General features: G+C 36.7%; 1 protein-coding gene across 7 annotated transcripts in view; it reads left to right on the forward strand.

Moving 5' to 3' along the window:
- LOC109720130 (NEDD8-activating enzyme E1 catalytic subunit) overlaps positions 15,403-16,957 on the forward strand; it is a 33,707-nt gene continuing 32,152 nt past the window's right edge. For 3 of the 7 annotated variants that reach the window (XM_020247013.1, XM_020247015.1, XM_020247014.1), the window contains exon 1: positions 15,403-15,924. The gene's annotated coding sequence lies outside the window, so the exon portion shown is untranslated. The remainder of the gene's footprint in view (positions 15,925-16,957) is intronic. The other 4 variants (XM_020247016.1, XM_020247018.1, XM_020247017.1 and 1 more) reach the window with 4 other exon arrangements.

Here is a 16,957-nt window from a genome sequence, read left to right on the forward strand (position 1 = left end):
TATCCACTGCCCTGGATTAACGATCTTTTCGATCAGCTTCAGGGATCGTCGATATACTCTAAGATTGACTTGCAGTCCGGGTATCATCAGCTTAAGATCCGAGCTGAGGATATACCGAAGACAGCCTTCCGAACTCGTTACGCCCATTACGAGTTTACGGTGATGCCATTCGGGCTTACCAATGCCCCGGCAGCCTTTATGGATTTGATGAACAGGGTCTTTCGGGCATACTTGGATCAGTTTGTCGTGGTCTTCATTGACGACATCCTGATCTACCTGCGGACTGATGAGGAGCACGAGGATTACCTCCGGCGAGTACTGCAGATACTTCGAGAGCACAAGTAATATGCTAAGCTCAAAAAGTGCGAGTTCTGGCTTCGCGAGGTATTTTTCTTTGGGCATATTGTGACTCTATCAGGCATTACGTTGGATCCAAAGAAGATAGCCTCGGTAGTCGAGTAGCCTGAACCAACTTCGATAACTGAAGTTAGGAGTTTTCTGGGTTTGGCGGGTTATTATCGACGATTCATCGAGGGCTTTTCCAAGATTGCCGCACCGCTGAACAGGCTTACCAGAAAAAAAGAAAGATTTTAGTGGACTACGCAGTGTCAGTAGAGCTTCGATGAGCTGAAAGATAGACTGACCTGCGCACCCGTTCTGACTCTGCCGCGGCCTAGTGAGGACTTCGTGGTCTATTGCGCGCCTCACGAGTCAGTTTGGGGTGTGTGCTTATGCAGCAAGAGTATTGCTTACTTCTCTCGACAGTTGAAAGAGTCTGAAAAAAACTACCCGACTCACGATCTAGAGCTCGCGGCGGTAGTATTTGCCCTTAAGCTGTGGAGGCATTATCTATATGGGGCACACTGCGAGAAGTTTCCTGATCATCAGAGCCTGAAGTACCTCTTCACCCAAAAGGAGTTGAACCTCAGGCAGAGGCGTTGGCTCGAGCTCTTGAAGGACTACGATCTCACCATTCAGTATCATCCGGGAAAGGCGAACGCGGTGGCGGACGCCTTGAGCCGAAAACAGCCTACAGCTGAGTTGTTCTTCATAATCACGAGCCAGGATCGTCTTGTGGAGGAGTTCCGCCGTCTCGAGATAGAGGTTGTTTCCACCGGGGCCACGGCCCAATTATTTATTTTCAAGCGCTGGTATTCCTATTGGAAAGATTGAAATATTGTACTAGATGAAAAAGCATGGGTTCAAGCACATCGTTATGTACTTCGTCATTATGATAACATTGAGACTTTTCGCTTGTAAGTCAATCGCCTCTTATTTACGCTTTACTATTTAAACTTATAGATAAATTGAAGGATATAATTTTATATAAATGTAGACAATTCATTGATTCAGAGAAAAGAAAATGACGCCGTCATGCACTCCTCACTAGTCATGAGATAGAAAAACTAGTGAATAAAAGATTTCATGAGTGGTTACAAAGCAAGGTATATATCTTTTTGTCACAAAATATTTAATATTATTTGAAGTAATAAATTATATAATAATATGTTCTATGATATAGGTTACGAGAATAGATGATTCAACTATTTCAAAAGAAATTCAAGCCTGTTGGCATTCGGTTAAATCGAATCGGGTGCACCCATGATTGGGCTCGATCCGACCGTTATTATGTTATCTAACTGGATTAGGATTAATCTCGCTTTTAAATTGGAAAGCTAATTAGAGATGAATTCTAATCATATTAGGATAACAGTTAATAACCGATTTGGCCTTATCTCCTACGCTATTAGGATTTTGGAATCCCTTATAAATATGTGGGCGATCCCACATAACAGAACACACAGAATGAAAAAGAGAAAGAATAGGAACACAAAAGAGAGATACCACATACTCCATTAACCTATTATTCTAGAGGGACTTGAATGGTGGATTTGCGATTGTGCTCATTTGTAGTTCGATCCACCGTGAGTTCGGAGCGTTAGAAGACCTTCAAGGACGATCCAAGGACACGTGAATCAATCTCTACGATCCGGGCTCATCGCGTTGTAGCGCGAATTGCTTCCGCAAAAGGTACGAACGAATACTTCCGCTGCGTTCTACAAAGCCCTTGCTAGAGGCTCTAATAAATTTGCAAGGAGATTTAGTGAATTTATTATCAATAGTTTCAGATTCCATACAAAAGCTCGTGAAGAAAATAGAAGGATCCAAAATAGTGGTGTTGTTAATATTTCGGAAGCAGACGGTGTAAACTATTATAGAAGATTGAAGGATATTATTAAATTGAACTATTACGGAAGTTTTAAGATTGTCTTATTCAAATGTGATTGGGTTGATATTCACCGTAGCATGGGCCTTAAGCATGATGAATTTAGATATACTCTTGTGAACTTTTGTCGCTTAATACACACAGGTGCAGAGCTGAAAGATGATTCTTATGTATTTTCCTCGCAAGTCGAACAAGTTTTGTATGTACAAGTGCCCGGAGATGAGAATTGGTCTCTGGTATATAACCTTAAGGAGGTTAATACCAATACTTGTTTGGAAATGAAATAGAACTACTTATGACTACCTGCCCAATGAGTGGCAGTTGTGAGAACCAAGCCGAGAGACTTATTCGACATGGGTGAAGATTCGACAGACAATGCTTTACAATGCTCTCATATATTGAAAATTTAAATGAGAATGAACACCCAAACTGGATTCGATGTGATGTAAACGAAGATGGCATGATGAAATATAATTTCATAGGAGTATTAAAATAGTTCTTCTAATGCATGTGTTACATTTTCTTTCTAAGCTTAAGTTGATCATTGTACTAGCATACTTAATTTATACTAATTGTTTTATTAGTATTATTTCATCTTTTTGTTCTGTTTATTATTACTTATAGGATAATTAAAATATGACATCAAGATCAAGAAGATTGCGCAATTGCAATATTTCTTCCTCACAAAATGAGTTTCAAGTTCAAGAGCAAGTAGGAGAGGAGCAGTTGCCATCTTCGTCAGAGCCTCTTACAGAGTCAAATGATAATGAGTTTGAAAATAATAATCAAAACGAGCCATTTCTTTGGATTATTGGTAAGCAATATTAATTTTTAATTATGTTGCATATAAACTTGGCCTTGTATTTAATTTAATAATTTTAAGTTTATTTTCAGATGCCAATAAAAATTAGCGTAAGAAGCGAGGGCGTACAACATTGACAGATGTATAGAACTTACCTGAAAGAGAGAGAATTGAAGTCGAAGTTGATAAATACGGGATTCCTTGTACCTACGCTGGATCTATCCTTGGATCATTTTTAGGAGTAGTCGCAAAGAATGGAGTATTTGCTCCTTTAAATATTCCGCGATGGGATAACCAAGCTTTTAATCCATTTAAGAAAAAAAAATGCTAAAACATATTGAGGTTTTTTAATTTGCACTTATTGCTTCCTTTTAAATTTTATATTTGTACTTTTAGAATATAGTTTTAACACTAATCTTTTTATTTTATGAATAGTCAAAGTTTAGGTATCCTAAGGGAACAAGACATTGGGTGTTAGCATCGTTAAACAAAAAGTGGAGAAACTATAAAAGCGAACTAAGATGCGAATATTTTTCAGAAGATAAATTGATTCAAGAGTTAGTTAATAACGTGCCACTTGGTGTGATCCGAGATCAGTGTACTAGCCTAATAGCGCATTAGTGCACGGAGGATAGTAAGGTATAAAAGATTTTTATACCAATTATTTCAAAATTAGTATGTTCATTTTTAACATTAATATCTTTTTTTATTGCAGAAACTTTGTGAATTGAATTCTGCGTCTGCAAAGAAGGTAAAGATGACCCACACATAGGGTAGAAAAAGTTATGCAAGAAAATAAAAAAAAATGGTAATGACTCGATATTAAAAATTATTTTATTTTATATGATATTTATGTCTGTTTATCATCTATAAGTCATTATTTACTTTTTGTTATAGGAAATTGTTTTTGGCAAAAAACCTGATCGACTAAATTTTTAGGAGGTGACCGATAAGAAAAAAAATAAAAATTTCGTAAATAAGGATGTGGAGAATAGTTTGGTGCGTAGAATTTTTTTTCTTCGTCGTTATATTTAATATTCATAGGATTTGTAGAATATTAATCAACATTTTTTTTTCCCTCAAATGTTTAATAGAATACAGCACGTCGAAAATTTGTTGAACTTTCTCAAGGTTCTGAATCTGATACAAGCAAGCTAATAGACAAGGCTTTTCTTGATGTCATGCTTTTCTTGATGTCATGGGTCTTAAACATAATGGATGTGTGAAAGGGTTAGGCTTGGGCCCTACGTTGAGATCATATTATGGTGTGAAACATATGAATTTGCCTATAACGGGAGAATCAAGTGGGAGACAATCAGGGGAGGCACTACAACAGAATTAGGTTATAGGGACACATGTTTGGGACACTTTTGAGTAAGTGTCCTATTTATCCTAAAACTTAAAAAAATATCTACTAATGCCTAAATATAAAGCCCAATCCAACCAAAAATAAAAGATTACTCAACTCAACTCACCACACCCAGTCCATTTGGCCCGATTACAGACAGAAAAGAAAAAAAAAAAAGAAAAATCAATTACCATCTTTTCTTCTCTTTTCACTCAATCCACTAAAATTCTAGACGAAGAGCCTTTCCTGTCGTCCTCCTCCGCCACCGCAGCCAACGAGATAGAGTTTCGGCGGTTGCTAAATGCTTAAATAAGTGTTGGTAAATTAGCAGCACTTTTTTAGGTTATAGCGACACTCTTTAACTGTCACTATATACCTAGCGACCCCACATATAGCAACACTTTTTAAAAGTGTCGGTAATTTTAGCTAGCAGCATTTTTTTGATATGTACCTACATTTAAAAGTGTCACTATAGACCGTTTTTGTTGTAGTGAGGTAGAAAGGCTCAAGGGGGAAACATATTGAAAACAAAATGGATACATTTCTCTCGGAAATGGATCGCATAAAAGCTCTATTATTAGATAGAGTTCTCAATTCTGAGGTATATCAATTTGATAGTAAGTTATTACTAATAATATATTTGAATAGTTTTGCATTTTAGTATAATTAACAATTTTTCTATTGTTTGATTTTTTTTAGGTTGTGGGTGGCAATACTAATCCCGTTGATGCATTCTCTCCAAATCATCATCAATCATCGAATGCAAGTTATCAACCCAGAAATAAAGAAAACCATCGCACTATTGAAATCTTATTAAGTAGTGAAAACTCAATTGTTGACTATGTTTAAAACTATTTAAACTTTATTCTATTTTGTGTTGCTACTATTGGATATATATATATATATATATATATATATATATATATATATATCATAAGAATTATGCTCCTATACTATTATAGTACTCAATCCCCTTTGTTCACTCATTGAGTTTTTGGCCCGTTGAATGAAAGGATGTGGCGGTTAGGATGATATGGTCCCCTACGGTTGATGTGGTACAGTGCGATTGGTTTAATAGTATTAATCTAACGGGTGGAAATGATCACAGGTAGATCTAAGGTTTTAGAAACTCTATAGTACAAGGCTTGGTACTATCAATAGTATAGTAGCGGACTTATTGTATATATATATATATATATATATATATATATATATATATTTGAGAGAGACTATTGGATATATATTGAATGACAATATTGTGTTTTGTATCATATGTTAAAGAATTGGGTTGTAGCTTGTTGTGTTGCTACTATTTGATATATATTGAATGGCAATATTGTGTTTTGGATTATATGTTAAAGAATTGGGTTGCCGCTTGTTGTGTTGCTACTATTAGATATATATTGAATGACAATATTGTGTTTTGGATCATATGTTAAAAATTTGGGTTGTTGGGTTGTTGCTTGTTGAGAATTGTTCTAAGTTTTCTGCTATTAATTTATTTTTTGTTAAATATTATATTATTTATTTTTTTGGCGAGAAATGTAATATTTGATTGTGGTAATATTTATGATAGTATGTTTGTTAATAATTTTTAATTTTTTGTTCATAAATGCATATCAATATAAATATTAATATAATTTTTACTACATCTGTAGGATAGAGGCGGTTGAAACCGCCTCTACCATTAATTCTGCATAATAATATTTATAGAGGCAATTTAGACCGCCTCTATAGATTAAAATTTATAAAGGTGGTTTGGACCGCCTCTAAAGATAAATATTTGTAGAGGCGGTTTAAACCGCCTCTACAATGTAGAGGAGGTATCTACGGCGGTAGTCTAGAGGCGGTTGCAGAAACCGCCTCTATGAATCGTAGAGGCAGTTTAAACCGCCTCTACGATCGCTAAAAACTGCCTCTACAAGCGCCTGTTCCTGTAGTGCAATTTGCTTAGGTCTACAGATGACGACGCTTGCATGTGTCGGTAAACGTGCCGACGGTATAAAGCTTCATTAAATTTTAAAAATTTTTATAATAGCCTAGAACTTGGGGACATGTCGGAACGTCGCCAAAATTAAATTAACGACGCATGAGAGCAGCGGTAGCAACTAACCGACGCACGCAAAACGTCGCCATTTTGCTGTCGGCACTTTTCTTTGCGTCGGTGGATATTTTTCCGATGCTTAATAGCGTCATAAAGTTTTAAAAAAAGAGTAGCTAGAAACCCCTTCTGTTGTAGTGATCTGGAGAAGACATAAGGTGTAAACTTGTATTTATAGTGCACGCAAAATACATTATTTCTTACCCCTAATTTTTATTTTTGGGCAATTTAAAGCCAATCAAGATTTGCCACGTATGCCAATGATCGCTTGCATTGATTTTTTCGAAACTTGGAGTGCTTGTGTTGACCCAAATCGTGGGCCAAAATTTAAAATCCAATTCACAGTTATGCTTTCGTACCATTTTTATTGGATAGTAACGTGATATGGATGTAGATATTTGTATCTTTCACTCTGTTTTAGAGCCTGTGCCTAGACTATGAAAAAGTATAGAAAACAAATAAAAGATACAGGAGAAAAGGTACTATACTGTGAGCATTTAGATTCCAATTTTATATTTAATTTTGAAGGGCCCTTTGCACAACTTTCATTACTATGGGGGGCCTCTTTGGAAGAGTTTAATTTTCTATGATAATCTAATTCCTAGTAGAGTTGTCAACCGAGTCAACTAGAATTTTCTAGTTGCTAAAGTAAATATTTTTATTTGATTAGAGATAAGTTTATTTAAGCAAATTGTAGAGAAGGAATCGGATTGGATCTTTTTTTTTTCCTTCCCAAATCCTAGTCTCCCTAGGTTAATGAATCCAATTATAAATTTCCTCCAATTATGAACTCGTTCGTTTTCACAAATTGATCAATTTGTGTTTCTTTTTTCTTACATAAATAACATAGTCTCCCCAGGAAAAGAGCTTTTTACTAAAGTCATGGATTCCTCTCCTCATCTTGCTACAGCAAAAAGCTCGGACAAGAAGAAACTCTCCGATTTGATAGAACAGTTTAATTTGTCTGCAGCGGGCTATTTTGATGGATGCCATGCAGAAAAATAGGTGTCGAATTTTGACTATTCCTTTAGGAACTCCGTGAAGGCTCGATTCAACGAACAAAGCGAAACATACGAAAAATTCATTAAACTCATGTCCGGCCATCAGCACAACAGTATCGAATCTGAATCAACTATCGCGGCCATGAAGGAACTCCTCGACAGCCACCCGGATTTGATCAGCGGTTTCAACACTTTTTTGCCGAGAGTCAAACAGTGTGAAATGCAGGACAAATGCACTAGTTTCCTGAACAAATTGAAGAATCGCTTTCCGAGAACTACATTTGCTCGTCTTTCGTGCATATCTTGTCTATGTATCGAGATCGAAGCATGTCGGCCCATCAATTATGCGAAGAGGTTGTAGTGTTTTTTTTTGCCCACCCAGCCTTGCTCAAGGAGTTTAGGAGAGTTTCTACTTGACGCTTATAGGAAACCCATATGCTCTGATGGTGATATTGCATCTCATGTCGCATAACCGTGCGCAACGATTGGTGCTAAGAGAGTCAAAGTTGATGATCCAAAGCATGGGCGTAAGAGGCATGCAAGAAACGAGTAAATTAGACCTGAAGTTGCATCTTGTTGATCGATGGTGTTCAAGAGAGCAGTTATGGAGTCTTCAGAACCGCTTAACACTTCAAACTTGGAGCAGTGTACCCCTAGTTACTGCATATTGCCAAAGAACTATGAACTCCTAGTTGCAAGTTACATGTCGAAACTCGACAAGTCGATTCTAAATGATACTGTGGTATTCGCTTAGAAGAGAAAACGTTGACGATAGAGAAATCGAGTACGAGATAGATTTGGAAAGCAAATAGGCGAATGCAATATCTAAACATGTAAAAGCAGCAGTTGCCTGTCAGTAGCTAGAAAGAATGTTTACACCTTGAGTTGGTTCTGTAAAGAGTTTGTCTTCTGTAGATATCTAACTGGAAAGCTTACCAAAATTGTTCTTTTTTCACTAAAAGTGCAGAGTTAGTATTAGTCGGGTAAAGGTATTGTTAAACAAAGTGATACATTTGAAGCTCCTAATAATCCATCCGAAAAAAAAGTACTAGAAATTTTCTTATTTCTATTATTCACAATGCATATGCAGGAGAATTGCCCGAAGAATGGTGTACCTGCCCAAGTGGGGCAACCTTCACCGCGAGCTTATAAAGGAGTGTCATGACTCCAAGTGGGCAGGCCACCCAGGTCAGAAACGGACCCTGGCGTTGCTCAAGGCCGCCTACTTCTGGCCGCAGATGCACGAAGACGTTGAGACCTATGTGCGAACGTACTTGGTGTCTTAATAGGACAAAGTTGAGCACCAGCGACCTCGCGGACTCCTCGAGCCTTTGCCTGTGCCTAGCCATCCGTGGGAGAGCCTCTCTGTGGATTTCATCTCCACCTTGCCAAAGGTAGGGGAGCTTGGGTCCATTTTGGTGGTGGTTGATCATTTTTCTAAGTATGTGACCTTCATCGCTGCACCGACTGGTTGCACGGCTGAAGACATGGCACTCCTTTTCGTCAGCCACATCGTCAAGCTTTGGGGAATCCCCACAAGCATTGTGAGCTACCGCGACCCCAGGTTTACTGGCAAGTTTTGGACCGAGGTGTTCAAAATCTTGGGGTCTGATTTGCTCTTTTCTACCAATTTTCACCCGCAAATGGACGGGCAAACAGAGTGGTGAAAGCTCTATCGGAGTACTTGCGGCACTATGTAAGTGCCAACTAGAAGGATTGGGTGCATCACTTGGATGTCGCCCAGTTTTTCTACAACTTGCAGCGCAACGAGTCTACAAGCTGCAATCCCTTGAGCTAGCCATCGGGCGACAGTCGCTTGCCCCACATACAGCTACTTCGGAAGAGCAGTTCTACAACCTTGTTGCTCTTCAATTTATCTCTAACTTGCAGAAAAAGGTGAAATTGCGAGGGCAAACTTGGAGAAAACAGCTCGACGAATGAAGAAGTGGGTTGACGAAAAGCGTCAACCTCGGGAGTTCGCCGAGTGAGACCGTGTGATGGTCAGGTTTCAGTCGCAGTAGTTCAAAGCCCTGTGAAAGGTGCACAAGAGACTGCTGCGCAAGTATGAAGGTCCATTTATCATCATCAAACGTGTAGGCAAGGGTGCCTACAAATTGCAGCTACCCATGAACCTCAAAATTCACCCCATCTTCCATGTTAGCAGGCTGAAACTGCACCACAAAGACGTAGAGGATTCGAGCTGTGGTGTGTCACAGCAAGCACCTACGACCATGGTCACTTCATTCGACAAACAAGCGTAGTCCATCCTAGACACTCGACTCATTCGACAATGTGGAGTTTCACTGAGTCCTGAGTACTTTGTGAAGTGGAAGAATCTTCCTTATGGCGAGGCTAGTTGGGAGAAGGCGGATACACTTTGGCAATACTAAGTACTCATCGACGAGTTCCAAAAGCAACGCGCGACGAGAACCCCTGCGCATTAGGTGGGGGAGAGTGTCAAGGATTTAGAAAAATTCTACGCAGCCCGGTCCTTGGCCCAACTCCGCAAGTTGAAATGGGTTGAATCTAATTATCAAGGAGACCCGATGTAATACCTTGAACTTTACAATTGGTGAAGTTGGAAAGTGGGGTTGAGAAGTGGCATGTGCCCACAAGTTCTAATTGTTGTAAATGTGGTTTTGGGCCAATTTTGAGAGCTATTAAACTTTTGGATGCAAGAAAGTGCGTCGTCGAAGCGATTCCTGAACTTACTGTATTATAGTATACGGAACGTCAGCAATTTGCGGAGTTCGAGAGTGAGGAATGCAATGGGGAAGTATCCTACATGTTCTAAAGGACTTAGACAAGTTTTTGGACAAGTTTGGGAGTGATTGGATGGCTAAAAGCAAGAAAGTGCATTGATTGGGCGAAATCAGCTTTTTCTGCTTGNGGAGTCGCGCCTAGCTAGGGACTACTAGGAGCGTGCTAGTCGATCACCTTGTTACTCGGGCTACGGCCGAGGGTGATGTCCCTATGTATAGAGAGACCACCGTTGTACCTATTCTTTTTGGATACCCTGTATATGTATATGTGTTATTGGAATCAGAATTTATAGTTGTGATACTTTCATCTTTTAGTTGAGTTTTGGATTGTACACTCTTTGCCCTTTTGCTGATAGTATATCGACTTATACTTTGCTCTGATATCAGGATAGGACTTTCTTTGTTTTACTTCCTATCGTTTTGCTTCTTGTAGACGCCTTATATACTGCAGGTGTATGGCGGATCTGTGCACGTGCCGGATATGCTTCCGCTGGTATCCGGGCGTGACACCCGAAGCCAACACATTGTGGGAGAATGAAGGGTCATAAAACTGTTGCCATTATGCCCCACCCTTAGGAAAAAAACTGCTAAGAGTTATAGGAGAGGCTCTTGGGCTTACCTTTTATGAGGGCTCATTATGTATGAGTTAGTGGGTAGTTATGATAGCTAGGTTCATTATATCTTTAGGCCTATAAATAGTGAGTGTGGCTAAGGCCAAAATACACAAAAGAGTGTGTATGTATTGTAATCCTCTTTTTTGAATAATTGAGAGTACTTAGTTTTTTTCGGTTAACCTCTATTCCTCTCTTTTCTTTCCTTTGCATACTTAGTCGTAGGACACGAAGGTTTGGGCTAGCAAAAGGGACAAAGGCTTGTCCATCTTTGCAGAGAAACGTGGGCGTCGCGCGAGCTTTGCGAGCAAAAACGCGGGTGTGTTTGGATTCCCGTAAAATCACTCCAAAAAAATTTTTTCGTTGGAAAAAATAATTCTCTATTGTTTGGTTGCTTGTAAATTTTTTTTTTCGACTTCTTTTTTTTTTTTTCTTTTTTTTTACAGATTCTCAAAAAACTATGCTTTTTCATTTTTTTGCTATCTTCGAGCGGAAAACGAAAACTTTGTGCTAAAAAAATATGATTTAGGAGGATGCTATATATATATAATATTTTATTTTTATTTAAATATGTTGTTATATAATATTATACTAGTTTAGGAATCCACGCGATGCAGTGGATAAAAATTTTTTAGTAAAATTTATAGATTAAATAAATAAATATAGAATATAAAAAAGAAAAAAATAGGATATAACAATATTTGATTGAATTAAATAATATGAAAAACACCTTAAAACTTTTAGAATGGAATTATATTTCAATAAAAAATAACGAAAGATAGAAAGAACAATAGGAGAAGAAAAATTGGCTCACTAGGGTATTCTCTGCCGACGCCGACGATTTCGTGAGGTACCATAACGCTTTCAACCCTTTTTCCGGCAACTTTATATCCTAGCCGATATTTCTTGTTCTCGATGACCATTAGAGAAGGGGGAAGCACCTCCTTCGTATAACTATATAATACAAATTTAAGTACAAATATTATACATCTTCAATATTATATATAATAATATAAAACCAACAACATAAAAATTAAATATATATATATATATATATAATAAAAAAATATACTTATTTAGAGAGAAAGAATAAACATCATCAAATTCCTCAATTAATCACTAAATAAAAAAAATGGATAAAACCGAAAGATGGTAGGTAGCTAGTGCGTCTATTGAAATTAATTAACTAAGAGGAATTTTCTAAATTAATGAGGTTGGGTGAAGGTGGAGAGGTGGGTGGTGATTTTTATATACGAAGTAAATTGTTTCAATATCTCTCCGATCTCACCTTTTATGGACAGTAGGCCAAGAGGCATTGAAAGAAAGAAATAAATGTGAATAAATACAACGAAAAGTGAAGAGTTGTTAGAAAAAATTAGATTAAATACAATTTTTTTGAGAAGAAAAGAAATAGCTTAGGGTCCATCTCTCTCAAATTAAGGGGTGCATCCGCGTAGGATTTAGATATGAGAATTCATATATAAGTATATAGAAGTATAGAAGTATAGATATAGATTTTTTAGAGAAAAAAAATAGCTCAGAGTCCCACCTTCCTAAAATTAAGGGAGTACATCCACATAGAATTTAGGCATGAGAATTCATGTATAGGTATATATAGGTATAGATACGAAGTATCTTGTTTCAACATCTTCCCTATCTCACCTCTCATGGACGTTAGGCAAAGGGACACTGAGCGAACGAAAGTAAATGTGAGTAAATATAACGAAAAGTGAAGAGTCATTAAAAAAAATATAGACTAAATATAATTTTTTAGAGAAGAAAAGAAATAGTTCAGTGTACCACCTCCCTCAAATTAAAGGGGTGCATCTACATAGGATTTAGGAATTAAAATTCATATATAAATAAAAAAATATAAATAAATATAAATTTTTTAGAGAAGAAAAGAAATAGTTCAGTGTACCACCTCCCTCAAATTAAAGGGGTGCATCTACATAGGATTTAGGAATTAAAATTCATATATAAATAAAAAAATATAAATAAATATAAATTTTTTAGAGAAGAAAAGAAATAGCTTAGGGTCCCATCTCACTCAAATTAAGAGGATGCATCCACATAGAATTTAGGCATGATAATTTATTGTATAATAATATAATACTAGTGTAGAAATCCGCGCGATGCGGCGGATAAAAATTATAATAAATTATAATTAAATATATAAATAAAAATATAAAAATATAGTAGAAAATAATTAATATTTGATTGGTTAATAATATAAAAAATATATTAAAAAATTTTTTATAATAAAAATATAATCTAATGGAGAACAAAGAAAGAAAACAAAAAAATAAACTATAAGAGAATAAAATCTGTTGATAGGAATTAAAAAAAACATAATTTAATGTAAGAATCACTACAACAAAAACGGTGTATAGCGACACTTTTAAATGTAGGTACATGTCAAAAAAGTGCTGCTAGCTAAAATTACCGACACTTTTAAAAAGTGTTGCTATATGTGGGGTCGCTAGGTATATAGTGACAGTTAAAGAGTGTCGCTATAACCTAAAAGAGTGCTGCTAATTTACCAACACTTATTTAAGTATTTAGCAACCGCCGAAACTCTATCTCGTTGGCTACGGTGACGGAGGAGGACGACAGTAAAGGCTCTTTGTCTAGAATTTCAGTGGATTGAGTGAAGAGAGAAGAAAAGATGGTAATTGCTTTTTCTTTTTTTTTTCTTTTCTGTTTGTAATCGGGCCAAATGGACTGGGTGTGGTGGGTTGAGTAGAGTAATCTTTTATTTTTGGTTGGATTGGGCTTTATATTTAGGCATTAGTAGATATGTTTTTAAGTTTTAGCATAAATGAGATACTTACTCAAAAGTGTCTCAAACATGTGTCCCTATAACCTAATTCTATTGTAGTGAATAAAAGAGGAGGAAAAAAAATAAAAACCAGAGGTGATTTTGTTGGGGTTGGTTTTATTACTTGACGAATTATAGTGGGCTCCGATTGCTTTTGTTTATACATAAAAATCAATTTTTTTTAAAAAAATAGTAATTAAAATAAAATAAAATTAGGAGAGATTTTTTTCTTTTCAAGAAAAAAAACAATATTTTTTAATTTATAAAAATGTAATATTTCACCCGAATATATACATTCATCATGATAATTTTCTTAAAATATATTGTAAAAATTTAAATAATAGAAGAAGAGAGATTAGGCAGAAGAGGAGGCGAATGGTCGGGCAAAAAAAAGAAAAAAAAATTAAGAGAAAAGAGATGAAGGGGCAGATGAATAGAGAGGAGTAATGTAAGAAGCATTTAGAAGAAAATTAATACCACCTTAATTAAACGAGAGAGAATATTGGCTCCACTAACATCCTAATTAAGAAGAAAGAGAATTTAGGCTCACTAATTAAGAGAATAATTCTGTAGGTTTAGAAAGGGGAGGGGTCCACTTTTTCCATGAATTGCGGAGAGGGCTTGAAATCTATGAGAATTCATTATATTTTATATTGTAAAAATTTAAATAACAGAAGAGGAGAGATTAGACAGAAGAGGAGGCGAATGGTTGGACAAAAAAAAAAAAAAGAAAAAAAAAGAGAAAGGAGATCGATTAAGGGGCAGATGAATAGAGAAGAGTAATGTAAGAAGCATTTAGAAGAAAATTAATGCCACCTTAATTAAAAGAGAGAGAATATGGGCTCCACTAATATTTTAATTAAGAAGAAAGAGAATGTATGCTTCATTAATTAAGAGAATAATTCTGTAGGTTTAGAAACGGGAGGGCTCCACTTTTTCCATGAATTGCGGAGAGGGCTTGAAATCCATAAGGATTCATTATATTTTATAGATAATATATAATATATTTTAATAATAAAAATAATATATAATATATATAATAAAAAAATATAATAATTAGTTAGAATATTTTGTTACTAAAGAAAATAAATATTTCATACTATTATGTGTCGGCACACAAGAATTTTTTTGACAGGCATGTATCGGCATGGCTCGGCACACATCATGCCATACCGTACTTGCAAGTTTCCAACACGACTCCGTACCACTGCACTTAAATTCTTAGTTAAAACTGCCAACGAGCTGAGTGGAACTGAGTCATTGACTCATAAAAATTTAAACTTTAAATTTAAAATTTTGAATTTAAATTTAAAATTTAAAATTTGAATTCAAAATTAAAATAAAATTTTAAAATTTAAGTCTAAAATCAGAATCAGATTGCAAGAAGCAAATTTTAGCTGCTTCTAATTTTGGGACTTGAAAATAATAAAATTGATGTTAAATATAAGAACCAAATTCTGAAAATGAGATTGCCAAATGGTCTATTAAGCTAAAAATTACTTTTGAGTCCAAAATCACTTCTGAGAAGCTAATCCAAACACCGACTTATTCGTTTATTAAACGAGCCGAATATGAGCTGGTTCGTTAAAATATCGATCCGAAAAATTTAAATCATGTTTGGTTTATTTATTAACGAGCCGAATAAGAGTTAGCTCNCTTTTTTTTTTTTTTTTTTTCACAATTTTACGTGTTTGGTGAAACCAAACCGACCCTAGGTTCGTGACAGTTGGCTCGTCTTCGCACGGTCGCTCGAAACGGAAGAAAAAGAAAAAGCACTCGCTTAAAACTTTTGCCCTAGCTTCTCGCCCCTGCCTCCGCCCCCATCCCTTCCCCTCCCCCTTCCCTTCCGGCCGCTCGCCGATCGCCGTCGGAAGCCCCGGCAGGGCCACACGGCGCTCGACGTCGAGGATCGGGTTCTTTAGAACCCTCCTCGCCCGGGGCCGCGCACCGCTCGCCATCGGAACGCCCCGCGAGGCCGAGCATCGGAAGTTCGGAACCACCCCGGCCGCGCGCCGCTCGCCAACGGAACCCCCGCGAGGCCGAGCATTGGAAGCTCGGAACCACCACTGCCGCGCGCCGCTCGCCGCTCGCCACCGGAACCCCCCGCGAAGCCGAGCGCTGCTCACCATCGGAAGTTTGGAACCACCCCGGCCGCGCGCCGCTCGCCACCGGAACCCCCCGCTTCGCCGCGCGCCACTCGCAATCTGCTTCCGAGTCCCGCTGTCCCACTGCCGCACGCCCACTTCATCTGGTACAGAACTACAAATTCTTATTTTCCATGACTATGAGTGGAGTTAATATTTGCTATTATCTGCATGTTAAGTGCCAAATTTTTAGAATCCTAGCAATATTGGTTTTTTCTCTCTAGTTAATCTTGATTTCTATTTATAGCAGTTTTCTCTTATATATATTGTTGATATTGTTGCTGTTGTGTTTTTCTTTTGCCCAAAGCATCCTTCTCTTCCTCTAAACTGCATATTTCTATATTAGTCCTAATTAAGTAGTTGTTACATACTTACATCCATTAAGTTGTTTGCTGTTGTCTGAAGACTCAGAACCAATGGAGTGGGGTTAATTATCTTTTATTTGTTTACTGTTTAGACTTCAGATATGTTAGTATGCACTATGCAGAGTGCAAGCTTTATCTTGTATTTAATTTCCAACTATGCTTGTATGTGAACCCTGTATGTTTTATATTTAAATATGGACTATCTTAATCTCTTACTTGCTTGATTATTTACATATTGTGGGGCGTAACATAGTTTGCTATTATTTTTTTAACTTAATATGCTTAATTTTGTAGCTCTTTGTTTTTATATTGTTAAGAATTATGGGTATTTATGCTAATAGCATAAATCTAGAGGGAAAAAACTTAATTTAATAGCCAAATTTTTGATCCCGAATTTTTAATTGGTGAACGTATAATATCCATATAAATCACGTATCCGAATAATTGGCGAATCTGTTTTTTAGCCATATTTTTCAACGAATTTTAAAATTAGGATATGTATTTTATTCATAATTTCATATTATACCCGTACCGGATTTTTGCCGAATCTGAATTAACTAACTATGCCAATCACTCGCTCAGGTGTGGAATCGTATGCTCCAATTTTGTCATGTTTGTGCTTAATTTTGTGGTGTTGTTGTTTGTGATTGTAATTTTGATTGTGATGGACAAATTTAAATCAGAATTATGCGCCACATGTCAAATTGCAGTTGATAGATTTATGCTTCGTTCAGGATTGCGGGGAGATTGCGTTATGTGCGGTGAGAAAGTACGT

The sequence above is a fragment of the Ananas comosus genome, linkage group 14 (genome assembly GCF_001540865.1).
Source record: "Ananas comosus cultivar F153 linkage group 14, ASM154086v1, whole genome shotgun sequence".
Classification (NCBI taxonomy): domain Eukaryota; kingdom Viridiplantae; phylum Streptophyta; class Magnoliopsida; order Poales; family Bromeliaceae; genus Ananas; species Ananas comosus.